General features: G+C 45.4%; 1 protein-coding gene across 1 annotated transcript in view; it reads left to right on the top strand.

The window, feature by feature from the left end:
• BACE1 (beta-secretase 1) overlaps positions 1–21,745 on the top strand; it is an 87,563-nt gene that overhangs the window by 31,435 nt on the left and 34,383 nt on the right. The gene's annotated exons all lie outside the window — the stretch shown is intronic.

The following is a 21,745-nucleotide window of genomic DNA, read 5'->3' as shown; positions in this document are numbered from 1 at the left end:
GAAAATTGTTGCAGTTACAAATATTTAGGTGTTCTCATGTTTATCTCTTTTGTTTATATTGGTATGACACAAAAAAGTGGAGAAACAAAAAGCCAAATCTGACAGATTCCACCCAAAACTCCAAAAATGGACTGGACAAAATTCTTGGCACCTTCAATTTACTATTTGGTAGCACACCCCTTAGAAAAAATAACTATCAATGAGTTTCTTACACCTCTCTACTGGAATTTTGGACCACTCTTCTTTTGCCAACTGCTCCAGGTCTTTCAGATTGGAAGGGTTCATTTTCCCAACTGCTGTTTTGATATCTCTCCACAGGTGCTCTATGGGATTAAGATCTGGACTCATTGCTGGCCATTTTAGTACTCTCCATCATTTTGTCTGAAACCATTTCTAGGTGGTTTTTGAAGTGTGTTTTGGGTCATTGTCCTGTTGTAAGACCCATGACCTCAGACAGAGACCCAACTTTCTGACACTGGGCCCTACATTGCACCCCAGAATTCTTTGGTAGTCTGCAGATTTCATAATGCCATGCACACGGTCAAGACATCCAATGCCTGAAGCAGCAAAGCAACCCCAAAACATCAGTGAACCTGCAACATGTTTGATTGTAGGGACTGTATTCTTTTCTTTAAGGCCTCATTTCTTTTTCCGAAAACAGTAGAATGATTTGCTTTACCAGAAAACTGTAATTTTGTTTCATCTGTCTACAACACATTCTCCCAAAAGGATTTTGGCTTCCTCAGGTTAGATTTGGCAAACTCCAATCTGGCTTTTTTATATTTCTGTGTCAGCAGTGAGGTCCTCCTGGGTCTCCTAACACAGCATCCCTATTCATTCAGATGGCAACTTGTAGTGTGAGCTGACACAGTTGTACCCTGTGCCTGAAGGTCAACTTGAACTATTCTGCAAGTTGATCGAGGTTCCTTACCCACCACTCGACCAATCCTTCATTGCAATCTTTGATCAAGTTTTTCTCTTTCATCCATGTCCAGGGAGATTTGCTACACTGCCATGGGTTGTAAACATCTTGACAATGTTGAGCATAGTGGACACAGGAACATTAAGATCTCTGGAGATGGACTTGTAACCTTGAGATTGTCCATGCTTTTCCACAATTTTTGTCCTCAAATGCTCAAAAAATTCTTTGCTGCTCTTACTTTTCTCCATGCTTCATGAGGTGCACAGAGACACACAACAGAAAGGTTTAGTCAATTTTTCACCATTTTAAGTGGTTGCCGGTGTTATTTCTATTATTTCAGCACCTGTTAATTGATACAGGTGAGTTTAATTACAAATTACAGGAGCATCACAAACATGGAATGCAATTATTTCTTACAATTTTAAGAAGGTGCCAATCATTTTGCCCAGTCCATTTTTGGAGTTTTGCGTGGAATGTGTTAGATTTGCATTTTTGTTTCTCCACTTTTTTGTGTCATACCAATACAAACGGAAGAAATAGACATGAGAATGTCTAAGCATCTGTAATTGCAACAATTTTCTGGGCGAAGTGGTGCATTATCTGATCTGCAGGGGTACCGATATTTTTGGCCATGACTGTATATTCATAAAGTATATAGACCCCCTTCAGTTTTTTAAATTTTGTTATGTTGCAGCCTGATACTACAGTAGTTTAAATTCATTCTTTTCTTATTAATCTACACTCTGTACCCCTTCTCAATAATCTACACTCAGTACCCCATAATGACAAAGTGAAAACAGAATTTTAGAAATGTCTGAATTTATTATAATGAAAAAAAACTGAAATATCACATGTACTTAAGTATTCTGACCCTTTACCCAGTAGTTTGTTGAAGCACATGTGGCAGCAATTACAGCCTGAAGTCTATATGGGTATAATGCAACAAGCTTTGCACACCTGGATTTTCTGCCATTCTTCTTTGCAAATCCTCTCAAGCTCAACCAGTTTGGATAGGCGTCGGTGGACAACCTCTTCAGAGATGTTCAATAGGGTTCAAGTCAGGGCTCTGGCTGGGCCACTCTAGGACATTCACAGAGTTGTCCCTAAGTCGTTTTTGTGTTGTCTTGGCTGTGTGCGGAGGATTGTTGTCATGTTGGAAGGCAAACCTTTGGTCCAGTCTGAGGTCCTGAGTGCTGTGGAACAGGTTTTCATTGAGGATATCTCTGCACTTTGCTCCATTGAGTTTTCTCTCAACCCCCAAACCACCTCTACAGCATGATGCTGCCATCACCATGCTTTACTGTTGGGATGGTATTGGGCAGGTGATGAGAGGTTCCTGGTTTCATCCAGGCATACTATTTAGAATTGACGCCATACAGTTCAATCTTGGTTTCATCAGACCAGAGAATCTTGTTCTTCATAGTCGAAGAGTCCTTCAGGTGCTTTTGTGCAAACTCCAAACGGGCTTTCATCTGTTTTGCACTGAGGAGAGACTTCCGTCTAGCCACTCTGCCATAAAGCCCAGATCGGTGGAGGGCTTCAGTGATGGTTGTCCTTATGGAACTTTGTCATAGTGACCAATTGCAGGTCACCTACCTTACTAAGGCCCTTCTCCCCGATTGCTCAGTTTGTGCAACCAGCTCTTGGAAGCATCCTGGTTGTGCCAAACCCCTTCCATTTGAGAATTATGGAGACCACTGTGCTCTTGAGAACTTTCAGCGCTGTAGGAATTGTTTGTAGCCTTCCTCAAATCTGTGCCTTGCAATAATCTTGTCTCTAAGCTCTGCATGCATTTCCTTTGATCTCATGGCTTTTGCTCTGATACAGTATACACTATCAGCTGTGAGGCCTTTTATGGAGAGGTGTATGCCTTTCCAAATTATGTCCAATCAATTTAATTTCACAAGTGGACTCCAGTCAAGGTGTAGAAACATCTCATTAATGATCAAGAGAAATGGAAGGCACCTGAGCTAAGTGTCATGTTTTGTTGCAAAGGGTCTGAATACTTGTACCAAGTGATATTTCAGTTTTTCCTTTTTCATACATTTTCAAACATTTCTAAAATTCAGTTTTCACTTTCTCATTATGGGGTACTGAGTGCAGATTAATGGGGAAAAAATTAATTGAAAGGAGCTCCAGTCTCCTGTGTAAAAATTGAAAGTCAGCAGCAACAAAAACTGTAGCTGCTGACTTTTAATAAACAGCCATTCACCTATCCCACGATCCAGCAGTGTGCTCACCCCAGATGTTTTCATCACCTGTCATCTGTCCCCAGTGTCAGCATGTTACTTGTGGGCCCTCAGCTGTGACAGCTTGTGGCTTCACAGACAGGTGCAAAATGCACATGCACGAGCTGTGTTGCATATTGTCCCACAGTCTTCTGGGACTTTTCACATATCCCATAAGACTGTGGGGAGGGAGGGGGGGAGTAGAACTACTGCTTATGATCGCCTAGGTGGTTGGAGCGGAAACCTGTCCAAAAAGGTACCCACCCCATTCCCCAAGTGCCATTTCATAACCAGGAGTGGGGGAGGAGGCCTTAAAGTAGAACTTCCCACTTTTGGGTAGACCTCTGCTTTAAACAACTGTAGTATCAGGCTGCAACATAACAATGTTGGAAAAAGTAAAGGGGGTCTGAATACTTTATGAATGTACTGTATGTATGCAGCAGTCAAAAGTTTGTGTCATAGTGCCCCTTAGAGTGCTGGTCAGTGGTGGGAAAAGAATGCCTGATGTCTGTGGTCAGTGGGTGAAAAAAAATGACGTGATATCAGCGGTCAGAAAAAATAATCTAGTTTAAGTGGAAGGAAAAGTATTTGAAATGGCAGAAAAAATGCCCAGGTGATAGTGGACAGTGGGAGAGAAGCACTCTAACAATTTCACTAGGAGGAAGAATGCCCTGGTTGTCACTGGGAGTAAAAGTGCTCTGATGGTCATTGGGAGGAAGAATGACCCAATGTGAGCAGTTATTAGGGGGAAGAATGCCCTTGTTGACATTACGAGGAAGAATGCAGTGGCAGTCAGTGGGAGGAAGAATAGCCTTGTACCATTAGGAGGAAGAATGCCCTGGCAATCAGTGGGTGGAAGAATGCCCTGGCTTTCAGCAGGAGAAAGAATGCCCTGGTGGTCTTTGGGAGGAAGAATACTCTGGTGGTCAGGGAGAGGAAGAATGACTTAATGTCAGCAGTTAGTGGGAGGAAGAATGCCCTGGTGGAGAGTGGGAGGTGGAACACCCTGGTGGTCAGCAGGAATAAGAGTGCCCTGGCAGTCAGTGGGAAGAAGAATGTCCTGGTGGACAGTGGGAGGAAGATTTCCCTGGCAGTCACTGGAAGGAAGAATGCCCCGGTGGTCACAAACAGGAAGAATGTGTACCACTCATTCCCCAGTCCACAAGCAAAACATGCTGCTCTTTAGCCTTTAATTCTTAATGGCGTCTTTAGACATTGGAAAATGTGGGTTCTCGGATTTGCTGCCGCACCATGCTGTTTCGTGCAGCCACATTTTGAAAAAAAAGTTGGGTAGTTTTTCTCCTCGTTTTTCCCAGGTACGCAGCCCATTTAAATGAATGGACTGCTTAGGACCTGCATATGTGTGAACCTAGCCTTAAAGCAGATCTCCGGGAAGTGTAAATATGTAGAAGAATGAAAGGTAAGTGCAATGCATCACCTACACTTGTCTCTGCAGCATCCTTCATGAGATTTGTCGTTTTGAAATCTAAGCTTTCCTAACTGTGTCCTCGATGTCTGTCAGGGATCTCCTCGATCCCCGCCGCGATGGGCTCGGCGCAGGCGCACTGCTCCACCCAGCGCACGGGCACTAGGTCCGGGCCGGCCGCGGCGTTCGAGTTCGCGCATGCGCAGTAGAAGCCGCGGCCGCCCGCTGGGCACCAATGGCAGCGCAGGGCGGGATATTTAAAGGTCCCTGAGCTGTCATTTCGTTGCCTTCTGGTCTTACCTGCTTCCGGTGTTCCTGTACCTGTGCCTAGTAAGTTATTGACCCGGATTGCCTTTGACCTTGCTGATTTCTCCTGCCCAGACCCTTGCTTGCCTGACCTCTCTCCCTGGATGCCCCTTATTAGATCTGACCTCCTGCTGCTGACCTGGCGTGTGACCCGACGATTCTCTGCCTGCTCCCTTGTACCTTACCGTCCTCTACAATACCGACTCGGCCTGTCTGACTACGCACTTGCTCAGCCATCCATCCATCCCATCGGGGTCACCCGACCTCCTCACATCTGGCTCTCCCTGGTTGGAGCCCCTGGCGAACACCACTACCACTGACAGGTGTGCTCAGTAGAGGCGACCTGGTCTCGGGGTACTACAAGTCCATCCCCACCATCAGGGGCCCTGGTGAACAAGTACCCTGGGGCTTAGACTCCGCGCTCTGGGCACGCCTGACCAGTGGAGTGCTAGTGGTGCCGCTCGGCGGTCCCTCACAGTACCAGAAGGCCATGACTGAGCCTCGAGGAGGACTCTCCCCGTTGGACGAGGTTTGCAGGCACCTGGCTACCCTGACGCAAGCTGTAAACACATTACAGGACAGATGTCTGCAGATCGAGAATCGGTTTCAGGCCTGCACCATATCTGTTCCTGTTTCACAGGCCCCGGCTCCTGCACCACCGGTCGCAGCAGTCCATGAGCCGGCTCCTGGGCCTCCCACATCACTCCCTATGGCGGAACCCCGAGTACCCTTACCCGAGCGCTTCCATGGGGATCGCACACGCTTTCGGTCATTCCGTGACTCCTGTCTGCTCTACTTTGAACTGCAACCACGGACCTTTTTGACGGAATCAGTGAAAGTGGGGTTTGTTGTCTCCCTGTTGCAGGGTGAACCCCAAGACTGGGCCCACCGACTAAGGGGAAACAATGACCCTCACCTGGTTACGGTCGACAGCTTCTTTAACGCTATGGCCATCTTATATGATGACCCACAACGGGCAGCCTCGGCCGAGGCCACATTATACGCACTCCGACAAGGTCGGCGGGCGGCTGAGGAATACGCCTCTGACTTTAGGCGCTGGATGGGTGACACTCGTTGGAACGAGTTCGCACTTTTGCACCAGTTTCGTATGGGCCTATCAGAGGCTCTGAAAGACGAGCTCGCCCGGGTGGAGGTGCCCGAGACATTAGAGGACCTGATTGCACTCACCATCAAAATTGACCGTAGACTACGGGAGCGCAGATTGGAGAGGTCTGGTCAGGGTCGCGGAAATCCCTGGGGGTCATTTCAGGGATCCAGTCAACATACTAGGCCAAGCACCCAGAACCTGCCGTTTGAAGATGCTCCCGAACCCATGCAGCTAGGCCTGGCTCGGCCTAAACTATCGCCTGAGGAACGCCAGCGCAGACGCTTCCAGAATCTGTGCCTGTACTGCGGCGAAGCTGGTCACATGGTGCGTTCCTGCCCGCAGAAACTGAGTAAGTTCACCTCATCTTCTTTATCTGTTGGCAATATGAACCCGTCCCAGTACTTAGTTGTTCCCCTCTCCTTTCAGCTTTCAGAAAGGACCGTGGAGGTGACGGCCATAGTTGATTCGGGGGCATGCAGCTGTTTTGTGGATATCAATTTTGCTCACCAGCAGGGTATTCCCCTCCGCCCAAAGGAGAAGGGGTTTCACATCTTTTTGGCTGATGGTTCCCGGATAAAGTCAGGGGTGGTTAACCAGGAGACCCCTTCCATTGTGACTTCCATTGCCGGTCAGCACCGGGAACTCCTCCGCCTGGATGCTATTGCATCACCCCTTTTCCCAGTCATTCTGGGGCTCCCTTGGTTGCGGGCCCATAACCCCCAAATTGACTGGGAGACTGGGGTTGTCTCGTTCCCTTCCCCATATTGTCAGGAACTGTGTCGAACTTCGGGCCCGGAGGTCCCCCAGGTCCTCCTGTGCTCTGAAGGGGATGACAGCCTAAAACAAGTGATCCCTGCAGCCTACCATGAGTTTCTTGATGTGTTCAGTGAACGGGGAGCAGATGCTCTACCCCCCCACCGCCCATATGACTGTCCTATTGATCTGTTGCCCGGTTCGGAAATTCCGTTCGGGCGAATTTTTCCCCTTTCTGAGCTAGAATTAGGGGCCCTGAAGGACTATATTGAGGATAGCCTCCGAAAGGGATTTATCCGTCCCTCCACTTCCCCAGCAGGTGCAGGGATCTTCTTTGTAGAAAAGAAGGACAAGACTTTGAGGCCATGCATTGACTATCGGGAGCTGAATAGGGTCACCATTACAAATCGTTACCCATTACCACTGGTACCTGAATTATTCCAGAGCCTAAAAACTGCAGTAGTGTTTACCAAGTTGGACTTAAGGGGAGCCTACAATTTGGTTCGCATAAGGGAGGGGGATGAGTGGAAGACGGCCTTCCGCACCCGTTTCGGCCATTTTGAGTACCTGGTCATGCCTTTCGGGTTGTGCAATGCGCCAGCCACCTTCCAACACTTTGTGAACGACATCTTTAGGGACTTCCTGGACATCTTTGTCATTGTCTACTTAGACGACATTTTAATTTTTTCATCCTCCCTGGGGGAGCACAGGGTACATGTATCAAAGGTGTTGGGGCGGTTGCGGCAGCACGGGTTGTACGCTAAAGCAGAGAAATGCTGCTTTGAACAGGCTAGCGTTACATTTCTGGGTCTGATCATCTCCACCACGGGGGTCGCAATGGACCCTCAGAAGGTCTCAGCGATCCTAGATTGGCCTGAACCCACGGACAGGAAAAGTGTCCAACGTTTTATTGGGTTCGCAAATTTTTACCGGAAGTTCATCAAGAACTTCTCGGGTCTGGTCTCCCCCATCACTCAGTTAACCAAGCTTGGGACGCGATTCAGATGGACGCCCGAGGCACAGGAAGCTTTTGAAGCACTAAAAAGGTTATTTACCTCGGCACCCATTCTGGGCCATCCCGACGCCTCCCTGCCCTACATCTTAGAAGTAGATGCATCTGAAAACGCGGTTGGCTCCATCCTTTCCCAGCGGAAGGGCGCCAAGGAATTACTCCACCCAGTAGCATTCTTTTCACGGAAACTTACCCCTGCGGAGAGGAACTACGACATTGGGGATCGCGAGCTACTGGCTATCAAAACCGCTTTAGAAGAATGGAGGTACCTGCTGGAAGGTGCCTCCCACCCCATCCTGATATTCACGGACCACAAGAACCTGGAATATCTGAGGACGGCCAAACGTCTACGCCCACGACAAGCAAGATGGGCATTGTTTTTCTCGAGGTTCCAGTTCCACATCACGTACAGGCCCGGCTCGAAAAACACGAAGCCTGACGCGTTGTCACGCATGTACGAGGACACCAAGGAGATTCCAGTGCCCGACACTATTCTTCCTGCAGGAAATTTCTTGGCCCTTCAGACAAACCTTCACTCCGAGATCCTGAGAGCATCCACAGCAATGTCCACCTCCGATGGGGCCCCCCTCCAGAACAAGGAGGGAGGACCGGATTGTGGTGCCAGAGGATGCCCGAACCTTAGTCTTGGGACATTGCCATGACCATCCACTGGCAGGACATTTTGGGCCGGTCAAGACCCTGGAACTTCTCCGACGTTCCTTCTGGTGGCCGGACATGGCCAAGGATTGTAAGAACTACGTGGGCTCCTGTGCCATCTGCCAGCGGAACAAGCCTTCAAGGAATAAGGCGTGGGGCCTGCTACGTCCATTGCCCATCCCTGAACGACCCTGGCAGAAAATCTCCATGGACTTCATAGTCGAGCTTCCACCTTCACTGAACCACACAGCAATTCTCGTGGTCGTGGACCGCTTGTCCAAGATGGCCCATTTCATCCCTTTACGGAAAACCCCGTCAGCAGCCGAGACGGCGCAAGTCTTCATTCGAGAGATCGTTAGACTGCATGGGGTTCCCGAAGACATCGTCTCGGACCGTGGGGTGCAGTTTACCTCGCGGTTTTGGAGGGCATTGTGCAAAGCCCTGGATATCAAGCTGTCCCTTTCCTCGGCTTTTCACCCTCAGACCAATGGCCAGACCGAAAGGACCAATCAGACCCTGGAGCAATACCTTCGATGCTACACATCATTCTCTCAGGACGACTGGGTGCCACTCCTCCCTTTGGCAGAATTCGCGTACAACAACGCTTGCCATTCAGCAACTGGACAGTCCCCGTTCTTCGCCAACTATGGGTTTCATCCTGTCTTCCTCCCGGACTTGGTCCCGGAATGCCCGATTCCAGCGACACAGGATGCACTGACCTTCTTCACCTCCAACAATAGGAAACTACAGGAAGCCATCCGTCAAGCCCAAGAGGACTACAAGAGGGCTTTTAATAGGAAGCGAAGGGGGGATCTGGTGTTGCAGCCCGGAGAGAAGGTTTGGCTGGCTACGTCGAACTTGAGGTTGCTCTGCCCGTCAAAGAAGTTGGGACCTAAATTTATAGGCCCTTTTTGCATCAAACGGATGGTCAATGAGGTGGCCTATGAACTTGTTCTCCCTGAGACACTCAAGATCCACCCTGTCTTCCACGTGTCCCTGTTGAAACCAGTAGTCCCTGATGCCTTCCCAGAACGGGAATCCAGGCCCCCGGAGGCCGTAACGGTTGAAGAGGAAGAAGAATTCGAGGTGGAGGCAATCCTGAAGTGCCGACGAAGGGGGGGCCAGACCCAATTTCTCATCAAGTGGAAGGGCTACGGCCCTGAGGACAATTCGTGAGAGCCAGCCCATAATGTCCATGCACCTAGGCTTGTCCGGGGGTTTCTTCGTGATCACCCGTGGTGGAGAGATCGGGTGGGCATCCGGAGGTTGCCCGTAGGGGGGGGCAATGTCAGGGATCTCCTCGATCCCCGCCGCGATGGGCTCGGCGCAGGCGCACTGCTCCACCCAGCGCACGGGCACTAGGTCCGGGCCGGCCGCGGCGTTCGAGTTCGCGCATGCGCAGTAGAAGCCGCGGCCGCCCGCTGGGCACCAATGGCAGCGCAGGGCGGGATATTTAAAGGTCCCTGAGCTGTCATTTCGTTGCCTTCTGGTCTTACCTGCTTCCGGTGTTCCTGTACCTGTGCCTAGTAAGTTATTGACCCGGATTGCCTTTGACCTTGCTGATTTCTCCTGCCCAGACCCTTGCTTGCCTGACCTCTCTCCCTGGATGCCCCTTATTAGATCTGACCTCCTGCTGCTGACCTGGCGTGTGACCCGACGATTCTCTGCCTGCTCCCTTGTACCTTACCGTCCTCTACAATACCGACTCGGCCTGTCTGACTATGCACTTGCTCAGCCATCCATCCATCCATCCCATCGGGGTCACCCGACCTCCTCACATCTGGCTCTCCCTGGTTGGAGCCCCTGGCGAACACCACTACCACTGACAGGTGTGCTCAGTAGAGGCGACCTGGTCTCGGGGTACTACAAGTCCATCCCCACCATCAGGGGCCCTGGTGAACAAGTACCCTGGGGCTTAGACTCCGCGCTCTGGGCACGCCTGACCAGTGGAGTGCTAGTGGTGCCGCTCGGCGGTCCCTCACAATGTCCTTCGAACTTCGGTCCCACCAATATCCTCTGGGTAGTAAGAAATTCCTTATAATCTCTATATTAAGCCAGCTACTTTCATTCCAAAAATGATGAAGACCAGGACACCCAAGTGGTCAGTTGGGACTCGGTGTGGAAAGCCTGGACTTCAAAGCTGTGAATCTAATAAAGAACTTAGGTGTACATTTATTAAGCAGAAATAATTTACCTCATTTCAGTTCTCTGCAGTTCTCAGGGAAACATCTTCTCTTCTGTCCCCGTTTATGAAGCGGAGAACATTTCTTCTCAGAAGGAGAAGAGAGAAGTTTTTCCTCTGCGAACAGCTGAGATCTGAGTAGAAGGCGGAAGGGGCTTCATGTGATAATTGTGTGATTACAGATCACCTGAGCTTAAACAGTGAAACCAAAGTTACAAACACCATGCAATTACATGACAAAAATAAGCACTGACCACAGGTACGTTTTTACGCACATTTTGGCACATTCTTTAAATGTGTATTTTGGCTCCTCTTTATTGGGCATTTTAGCATTATTTACATCAAAATAAAAAAAAGCACCAAAAAGCACATAAAAAATGCAACTCACATTTTTTTAAAACTGTGTGTTAACCACTTCCAGTCCGGACACTTTTACCCCCTTCCTGTCCAGGCCAATATTCAGCTTTCAGTGCTATCACACTTGAATGACAATTGTGCGGTCATGCAACACTGTACCCATATGAATTTTGTGCATTTTTTTGAGACAGATAAAGCTTTATTTTGGTGGTATTTTTTCACCACTGGGATTTTTATTTTTTTTGCTATGTAAATGAAAAATTTTGCAAATAAATAATATTTCATCATAAATCTTGGCCAAAATGTATTCCGTTATCTTTTTAGTAAAAAAAAACCCCAAATTAGTTTATAACCAAAAATTATAATTTTGAAACCTTTTTTTTTACTTTTTTTTTTTTTTTTATATATATATATATATTATTATTTATGGTTTTTGTTTTTACATACTGTCACCCTAGCAGTATAGTGGCATGGTGACAATGTATAACTTGTGGGGGGTGATGAAGATTTTTTTTTTTTTTTACACGGAATGCTTTTACACCCATAAAGGCTGTAAAAGCAATCATTTCTCCTTCTCTCTAGCTGCATTCTTGTAGCCATTGAGAACTACTGAGTGAGCTGTGATTGGTTACAGCTTGTCACATGGTACAAGGCTGTTGTGAATAGCCTTGTACCATGTGACCTCTGTGATCATTCACAGATTTCACACGTAGTAAGCAATGATGTCAGAAGTGACATCTTGCTTACTACTCTGCATGTGATCACTGATTGGCCAATCAGTGATCACATGATCGGGACCTCGCACAGAGGTCCTGTCCGACGATCGGTGTTCCACTGTGTCCGGAGGACACAGTGGGCACCGGATTGCAGTGCTGCGCGCTCCCAGGGAGCGCACATAAGCAGGGTGCAGGGAGACCGTTTATAAATGGCCACCTGACCCTGCACTGCCACCGTCTGGCCGTTTATATACAACGGCCGGACGGGAGGTGGTTAAAGAAAGCAGCAAAATGTTTGTTAAAACCTGCACCCAAATGTGCATTAAAAAGACCCAAAAAAGCCATACTTAACCTTTTTTGGGTATAAAGTATTGTGTGTGTTTTCAATGCGCATTTTGGTGCGTTGTCAAATGACAAAATGTGCTGCAAAATGCATGTCTGATAACAGCATTTGGGGTGCCATTAACAATGAATGACACCCAAAAGCGCACTGCATATTTTAACACAATTTTAGCACAATTTGGAATTGCGGCAAGAATTGTGCAATTCTGCCAACAATTCTGCATTGCTCAGATGTGAATGCGTTGTAAACGACAATACGCTATAACTATACTGTATGTGTGTAAGTATATATATTTATAAATAAAATATGCTAATATACAAATATAGTATAATATACAAATATACATACATAAACATATATAGTTATAATTTATATCAATGTTTAACCCCGCTGGTGCTGATATTATGAAGAAAGAAGGCTTCTTCCTCACATCACAGCAGCTTATCACCAAGATTCTACAGCTCTGGGCTGGAGAATCTGGGACAGAGTTATTTGAAAGTGATAGCCAGTGAGATCTTCAGATCTCACCTTCATAAATTGTCCATCTATATAAAAGTGAATGACAGAAGGGTGTGTCCTGTAATAAGAAGTGAAGAAAATGTTCTCTGCTCCTCACCTCAGCTTCATAACTGGCACACCTGAGAGATCAGTTGTGATCATCAGGATCTCGGCTTTTCTCTCTTTCATAAACGGCCACCATAGTGGGGTAAGTGTAATGGACTTGTACCTGTGTGTGTTCACATTTATTCTAATAAATCCTTCTGTAAAGAACAAACAGGGGAAGAGGGCCTACTGATGCATGTTAATGAGTCAGGAAAGGGGATCAGATTATAACCATAGTAACCCTTTTAAGCTCACCTGGACATCCTAAATGACAAATCCTGATGATTCACATGGAAGCCAGCGACAGCTGCCAAAAATACATCCTAACACATGCAAAATCTTTATATTGTTCATCCTTTAGTCATTTATCTGTGCAGAGTGAAATATGTATTTATAGTAAATGTCAACATTTATTACTGATTTCCTTCCAGCTTGAAGGTTCTTATTCACCATCCTCAGAAAACATTTGGGTGTTAACTATTTTATATTTCTTTTCAATATATATTCTGTATATTTATATTATATTACTATTATATTCTCAAATTTTTATTAATATATCATTATCTAGTTTGAGAGATCAGCACACAGTGATCAAATACAAAACGTTATGTTTGTAATAAACACTGGGGGGAATTTACTAAAACTAGAGCAGAGAGAATTGGGAGCAGCTGTGCATAGTAACTACCCAACTTCTATGTACAGTTAGGATCGGTTCAGGAAAAGCATGTTCTTCCATGGATGTTTCCCACACCACATGTGAAAGTGCTGCCATTGTGAGAATAATTGTTAATGGCACCCCAAAAGCATCTCAAGAAAGCAGCGCATTAGTTACTGCAGTATCATGCAGTTGGGTGTGGTGCAATCTGAAAAAGTAATGCTTGTCACTACCTTTTGTGCTTTTGGTAGCCCATTCAAATGAATGCAGTGCAGTGTGAAGCAGTAGGCCTGAGGCCTAGTTCACGCTAGTGTGGGCTGCGTGGCCCTTGTTTGTGCATGCATGGCAGCCCATTCATTTGAATGGGCTGCTGTGCCCGCTTTTCATGCAAGAAAAATGTCCATGCATCTTTTTAAAAATCCATGTTTTTGACCATGCGGTTTCCCTGGAGTTCCTACACCCACGATCACACTGTGGGCTGAGATGTGTGGGGGTGTCATTCAGAATGAACGGCAGCCCCACACATCTCACAAGAGCAGCGCAATTCGGCTGCGGGTGGTTGAAAGTGCACTTCCGGCACCAAACCACAGCCTGCCGGTTAGTGTGAACTCAGCCTAACGTCACTGGGGGGGATTTAAAAAAAGCTGCAGCACCACTTTTCTGGTTGTAATTGCTCTTGATAATGTGTTGCGCATAATTCAAAGAATATGCGCGACAGCTTTGGTTCTGACAGAAACTCGCGTGCCTAATTCAGGTAGTTCTAATTTTCTCCACTTCTACATTCTGGTGCAAAACCTTCACCAAATTCAAAATAAAATACCAACAGTTCATATCTTACGAAAGTGGAGCTAATTAAGACCAACTTTCCTATGGCGTGCAGAGATAGATTTTGTGAAAGTATCCCGCATGAGTTCTATAAGTGGTGCAGCATTTAAGCTGGCCATTCATTGTACAATTTTCTTTAATTTTCTTTGGATTTACCTTCAGATATGTAGTGCAAGGGTCTGCCTGGTTGCACTATGAGGTTGGGCCTCATATTATATGGTTTTGGTAAATCTAAAGGAAAATTGTATAATGTATGGCCAGCCTTAGAACATATGCAAGACACTTTTTCAAAATCTGTCTGCGCCAGTCTATGTGAATTCCAGGGACTATACTTACCTCATCTCCAAGGGTCTGAAGTCCGTAAGAGGTCCCTCACTGATACCGGCATCTTCTCTCCACCTCCTTCCAGGTTCTGCCCATGCCAGCAATGTAAACTGAGTTGTGCAGTTCAGTTTACATGTCATTAAAAGACTGTGAACAGTCAGGTAGGTGTATTTCATTAAAACATAACAAAAGTGCTGCGCTATCTGAGATATTAATGATAACTGTATATACCTGAAAATCAAAGAAAGATCAACCCCTATAGAAGAAATGTGATACCGTAGCCCATAAATGTTTTATTTCAGGTACTTGTATAGCACTGTCAATTTACGCAACTCTTTACATATATATTGTACATTCACATCAGTCCCTAACCCTCAAAGGGTGTACAATCTAAGGTCCCTAACTCACATTCATACATACACCTACTAGGGCCAATTTAGACAGGAGCCAATTAACCTACCAGCGTGTCTTTGGATTGTGAGAGGAAATGGGATTATCTGGAGGAAACCCACGCAAGCACAGGGAGAACATGCAAACTCCAGGCAGGTGGTGCCATGGTTGGGATTCAAACCAGTGACCCTAGTACTGCCAGGTGGAAATGCTAACCATTTAGCCACTGTGCTGCCCATTTAGCCACTGTGCTGCCCAATGTTGCTACATATCAAGACAATAAATATACAAAGAATATTATATTATGAAACGTGCAATCATAAATAATAGTGACTCAACAAATAGTCCAAATGAATAAAAGAAGTCCTTGATCCAATAATATTCAGTGCTCAGTGGCATAAAGGGCTGCACCCACAATTAGTATGAACCGCAGTCCTGAATAGAGTGAAGTGACATCCCAATGTGGAAATAAGACATCCTTGAAATCGTTCACCACTATTCACTGAACAGAACTTAAGTAAAACAGGTTTGTAGTAAAAATCCTCCAAGGTATGCATATCTCCTCCTCTCAAGGGCTGATACGTGGCCTTCAGTAGTGTGTCAAAGATGGCTGCTGGACCAAAAATATGGACTCGGCGGCGTGATATCAGCACGTAGGCCTTCTGACGTGTTTCATGCACATTCTCAAAGGCGGGTCTCTGGGATGTCACTTCACTCTGTTCAGGACTGCGGTTCATACTAATTGTGGGTGCAGACCGTTATGCCACTGAGCACCTTATGCACTGAATATTAGTGGATCAAGGACTTCTTTTATTCATTTGGACTATTGGTTGAGTCACTATTATTTATGATTGCATGTTTCATAATATAATATTTTTGTATATTTATTGTCTTGATATGTAGCAACATTCATGGGCTACTGTATGACATTTCATCTATATGGGTTGATTTTGTTTTATTATCAGGTATATACAGTTATCATTAGTATCTCACGTAGAGCAGCACTTTTGTGATGTTTTATTGTGATATGGAGTGGGGTCACCATTTGTGCTAGCTGATCCCAGTTTTTTCTCTTAGTGCTCACTTTATACAGTTTTTGTTTATAGATGTATTTCATTGCATGTATCCTCTGCAACTAACAGCCGAGCTGCTTGCATTTTTTTTTCTTTTTCCTTCAGTTCCACTTTAAGCTTTGAAAATGAAAGCTAGAAGCTAATTGGTTGCCATAGACAAGTGCGCCAGACTCTGGGTGTTCCAGTTTTAGTAGTTGCTACCAATGTTCGTTGGTGATCCTCGAGTAAATAGCTAGTAGCTTCTGTTTACATTGGCAGTAGTCATGTTACAGTAATTGCAATTTCTGAACAAAATAAAATATGATTGTCAGACTGTTAAACAGTTAAAATTTCAGCTGGTGAGGAGACAGATGGAGGACGGGTTACTATGGAAACCAGAGCAAACAGCAGCTGGTGAGCTTGTTATTATCTGTTCAAGTGCTGTGTACTGAGAAAATAAATCATTTATTTTATAACGCACAATATTCCGTGAGGGCCCATTTACATTTGTGCGCTGCATTAATGCATGTGCGTTAACGCATGATATGTCATGTTCTAACATGCATTGCATTGAGGCAGCCCACTGACGTGACTTACAAACATATCCCAATAAACGGAAGTGCCACCAAATGTATGCTGCAATGCACTACGATGGGTCACAGCACCTTGAAACGCATATGTATTGCCTTAGTGCATTGGGGAGCTTTTCAAAATATACAGCACCACAATGCGTCAATGCATAGAACGCATGTTGTTGCATGGCAATATGTCTTCATGCAGTAGACCAGATGCGATTTCTCCTGCGCTCTAGGGCCCAGACCGGTGGCAAATAGATGGAACCAACACCAGAACAGGCGACCACCAGTATATTTCAAGGTGGCGCAGCTCCAAACCAGGGCTGGGGAAGCCCAATCGATACTGCAAAGTGAAACAAAAATCAAGAAGCGCACCAACCTTGCGCATTACCTCAGTAACAGAATGTATTAATAGAAGATAGGTACTCACAAACAGCGAATAAAATCAGGCATGTAGTCCTCAAAAGGACTTCAAAGATAAGAAGCCAGCGCGAATCCCATCATGGGAGTAGACACTCAGTATAGTTGACGCGTTTCGAAGGCTATGCCTTCTTCCTCAGAGCAAGGTTGGTGTGCTTCTTGTTTTTTGTTTCACTTTGCAATGTCTTCATGCAGCACATAGGTAATCCCTGAGAATATTTCATTTTCAGCCAAAATGTAGAAAACTGCTCCAAAACACTGTCCATCAACAGGGAAGGCTGCATTACACCTCCATTTTACTTGCTGCGTCCATGGCAGCACTACATAAACAATGATAGGGTTAAAGCAGCAAATCATCGACTTTTGAGGTATCCCCCCCCCCCCTTCCTCATAAAGAAGTTAGATATTATACTTACCTTTCTCCAGTGAGATAAGGGGAAGGTAGAATACTCCAAATCTCATTAAAGCGGCACTCCACCCAAAAGGGGAAGTTCCACTTTAAAGACAGGTACTCGCTCCCACTTCCTCTGCGATCGCCTAGGAGATCAGAAGCAGAAATTGTCCTCCCCCCTCCCTCCCCGTAGTCTTCTAGGACAAGTGACAGGTCCCAGAAGACTACGGGACCATTCGGAAAGCGCAGCATTACTCGTGCATGTGCAGTGGGCACCCGGCTGTGAAACCGCAAGCTGTCACAGCCGGGTGCCCACACTGAAGATGCCAGAGGCAGGAACCACCAAATGACCAGTGAAACGGGCAGTGGGGAGGACACCGTGGGATCGAGGGACAAGTGAGTGGCTGTTTCTTCAAAGTCAGCAGCTACAGTTTTTGTAGCTGCTGACTTAATTTTTTTTTTACAGTGTGACTGGAATGTCTCTATGACCAAGCCCCCTATGGGTGGGGCGAAACGCGTCGGAGACATGGCTGGAGTGACCGCTGAGGTCATTCGCACCATAATGTCTTCACAAGACTCTTTGGGATGAGTATGAGCGGCGTCCATCCTCTCCCTCTGCACACTGCCTAGTTTCTGGTACAACATGGGATGCTGCTCCCCTTTTCCTTGCTGGCAGGGTGATTGTGTTCCATCCAGCCTCGAGGAGCACCACATGCTTACTGACTGGAACTCTGCTTTCAGACGTTGCAGCATCTTCTTGCAAGATTTGGAGTGCTTGCATTTCCCAGAATCATGTCCACACTAGGGTGATGTCACCCACCTGCACCACAGAAACCAGAGGAGAGGTAAGTATACTATCTATCCCCTCCCCACACAGGTGCATTTTTATTTATGCAGATTTTTAGTAAGGCGGAAGGGATTCCCTAAAAGCTAAGGGGAACTAGCTGAGACCTCGTCGCAGTGAATGTACTGTGGCAGGTTGGCAAGAGGTTAAAATATTTATCAGTTCAGTTACATACACATTGCGCTTTGAAGACATAGTTCACCTTTACCAATAACTGCCTATACAGATAAGGGGCATCTGTAGTTAACAAACAAACTGTGCAGCATTGACCAAGGTTCAATAATGCTCTTGCTATAGGTGTAGGTACATATCTCCCGAATATAAAGAAAACAAAGAGAGGGCACACCGGCCTAGTGCATTACCCTAAAAAACATTTAATGAAGAAATAAAGATATGTATCATACTCACAAATGACAATAATGTCAAAGGCACATCATAAAGAACAGCACTGTCCAATCCACACTACATGACCATCCGCAATGGGAACCTTTGACTTCCAACAGGCTAACGCGTTTCGAGGCTCTGAGGGAAAGGCAAGCCCTCAAAACGCATTAGTCTGTTGAAAGTCCAAGGTTCCCATTGCGGATGGTCACGTAGTGTGGACTGGACATTGATGTTCTTTACGATGTGCCTTTTACATTATTGTCATTTGTGAGTACGATACATATCTTTATTTCTTCAATAAATGTTTTTTACGTAATGCACTAGGCCGGTGTGCCCTCTGTTTTCTTTATATCCAGTGCATTTGGACTTCCCCGATCCATTGAGGGCAGCAAGGAGTGCACATTCCAGGACATCTGAAATGTGGCCATAGACTATGCTGAGGCAATCCAAGCACAGGAGTATCTGGGTTTGCTGTACATACCTCCCAAAGCCTGACTGAAAAACTCCGAGAGATGTTGTCCCCTATCCTGCCTTATTGCTGGGACATTCTAAGACACCCCTAGCTGTTACTGTTCACCCCCAACACTGCAGGAGTGCGCTCTCAAACACTGAGCTTAGGGCTACTGCATCTGGGGAGAGAAAGTGCATCTGAGGGGGTTTGAATGAGAGATGTGATGGTGAAAATGAAAAGTAACACCTGGGAGTGTCCCGGTGGTGGCAGGAGAGTGTTTGGCCGCACCGAGGATGGAGTGTCCATTCCCAACAGGTACATGAATCTGTCAGCCGCACCAATATTTCCTGCACAATGGAATTCTGTGCAGTGCCAGTAATTGTCTGTCTATTAGTTTTAGCAGGGTTAGCCATAGTGTTATGGATATAAACCTTTACCTGTTTATTATTTCATAGATACAGGTACCTTTTATATCCAATTCATCTCTACCGTATCCATAATGCATCTGTGTGGCACAAACAAGTGGTTTAGAAAGCTTTTCCCATTGAATTACATTTGAGGTTATCACAGTCACTTGTACCCCCTGTGAACAGGTTGAACCTAATTTCCTTTGCTTTTTTTACCTCATTTCATTTCCTGCAAAAACTTGATAAGGCCGATCATTTTAGATTGAATTTAGAAAGGCAGATCACTGGTATAAAGCAATCCTTCGCTTGAATCATCATTGGCTGCTGCTTCAATATTACCCGCATCTTTCAAACAACACTTGTTAGCATAGTGATCACTGTTTTTTTGACACATTTGAGATTTGGAAGGAGAAGAATTATCAGGAAAAAGCATTTGAATGATAGGTCAATATACACATTTAGGCTCCATGCACACTAGTGTTTTTTTTTTTACTCAAAAAACGCTGAATAAAAAATGCTGGTAATAGTGCATATTAGTAGTGTTCAAAAGCATTTTATTAGCATTTTTACAGTACATGTAGAGGAAAAAAGCTGTTAGGAGTGTTTTAGGAGCGTTTAGCATTTTTTTTCTGCTGGAAAAACACTCCTAAAAAAAACTCTACAAAAAATTTTTTTTCCTGCTCCTAGAAGCTGAAGCTCAAAAAATGCTGATAGCCTAAAGTAGTGTGCATGGACACATAGGATAACACTATTTAGCTTCTAGAAGCAGAAAAAAAATTCTAACAGCTTATTTGAGCCTAATAAATGCTAGTGTGCATGGAGCCTTAGGTTATATCTGTGAACGCCGTGATCCACATTAAGGCTCCATGCACACAGGACGTTTTGATAACGCTGGTAATGTTAGCTGTGTAAAGTCACGTTAAAAATGGGAGTTTTTCAGCTTTTTTTAGTGTGTTTGCATTAGCATTTAGCGACGTTTTTACGCGCTTGCAGTTTTTAGCGCTTTTTTGGGGTCAAAAAAAGTCCAACAACGCGGGTTTGTGGTGTTTTATTGCACTTTACCATGTTTGCAGTTTTTAGTGTTTTTTTTTTTTTTTTTACAAAAAAAAAAATTAAATATTTTTTGGTCAAAAAAAGTCCAAAAATGACGGTTTGCTGCGTTTTACCGCATTAGAGCATTTGTACAGCTAAAAAACTCCTCTGGAAACCCACTAGTCCTGGTTTTTTTCCAGCCAAAAAACACCCCTGCCAAAAAACGTTGATTACAGTCTATGTGTGCATGGACACACAGGATAACATGCTGGGGAGTTTACTGGCTGTAGAAAAAACATCAAAAGCCAAAAACAGCTGCTGTAAAAATGTCCAGTGTGCATGAGGACTTAAAGCAAACCAGTGATTGACCCTTGCAGACCGGCTCTGTTAAATGGTTATGCAGAGACAATCCTCGGCCCTGAGTAGGTTCCACCTTCTTAACTCTTAAGGCCAGTTCACATCAGAATCTCCCTAGGAATGCAATACGCGTTCCTATGCGATTCCTGCGCAGTGCGATTTTCAGCTTATATATTTGAATGGGCTGAAAACTGCAGCGAATTTCACAAAAAGTGGTGCATGCAATACTTGTGAAAAACACATCACATCAAATTGCAGAACTATGCAGTCTGATGCCCGCAAACGCACTGCACTAGCGATCTGCATTTGGATTGCCATAAGCAAAGTACTGGCACCCACAGCAGACCACAAAGGAAGTGCATTTTGAATGAGGTTTGGGAAATGCACACAGAACACACCTTTCTTACACTGTGTTCTGGTGTGAACCAGCTGTTACATGAGACTTCCTTTCTCTGCTTTTCTCAGTTAAATGGAACAGTAAATGAGCAAAGGAAAGGTAAGTACGTGCTGCTTGATAGAGGAGCAGAAAAGCAACCCTGTTGCTTTGTCATGCATAGGCAAAATGCAGGTTTACTGTATGCTCTGCTGACTAAAGTAGTTGTAAACACTTAGATTTAGCACTTACAGTTGCAAGAAAAAGTATGTGAACCCCTTGGGATTACGTGGAGTTTTGCATGAATTGGGCATAAAATGTGCTCTGAACGTCATCTAAGTCACAACAATAGAAGAACACAGTCTGCTGAACATAATACTACACAAACATTAGATGTTGCCATGGTTTAATTGCAGATAACATGTAAACATTCACAGTGCAGGGAGGAAAAAGTATGTGAACCTTTGGACTTAATAACTGGTTGACCCTCCTTTGGCAGCAATAACCTCAACCAAACGTTTCCTGTAGTTGCAGATCAGACCTGCACAACGATCTGGAGTAATTTTGGACCACTCCTCTTCACAAAACTGTTTCAGTGTAGCAATATTCTTGGGATGTCTGGTGTGAATCGCTCTCTTAAGGTCATGCCACA

Source organism: Staurois parvus, unplaced genomic scaffold (assembly GCF_062004578.1).
Source record: "Staurois parvus isolate SC_StPar_1 unplaced genomic scaffold, SC_StPar_1.0 ptg000207l, whole genome shotgun sequence".
Taxonomy (NCBI): Eukaryota; Metazoa; Chordata; class Amphibia; order Anura; family Ranidae; genus Staurois; species Staurois parvus.
This window is presented reverse-complemented; position numbering and strand designations above follow the sequence as displayed.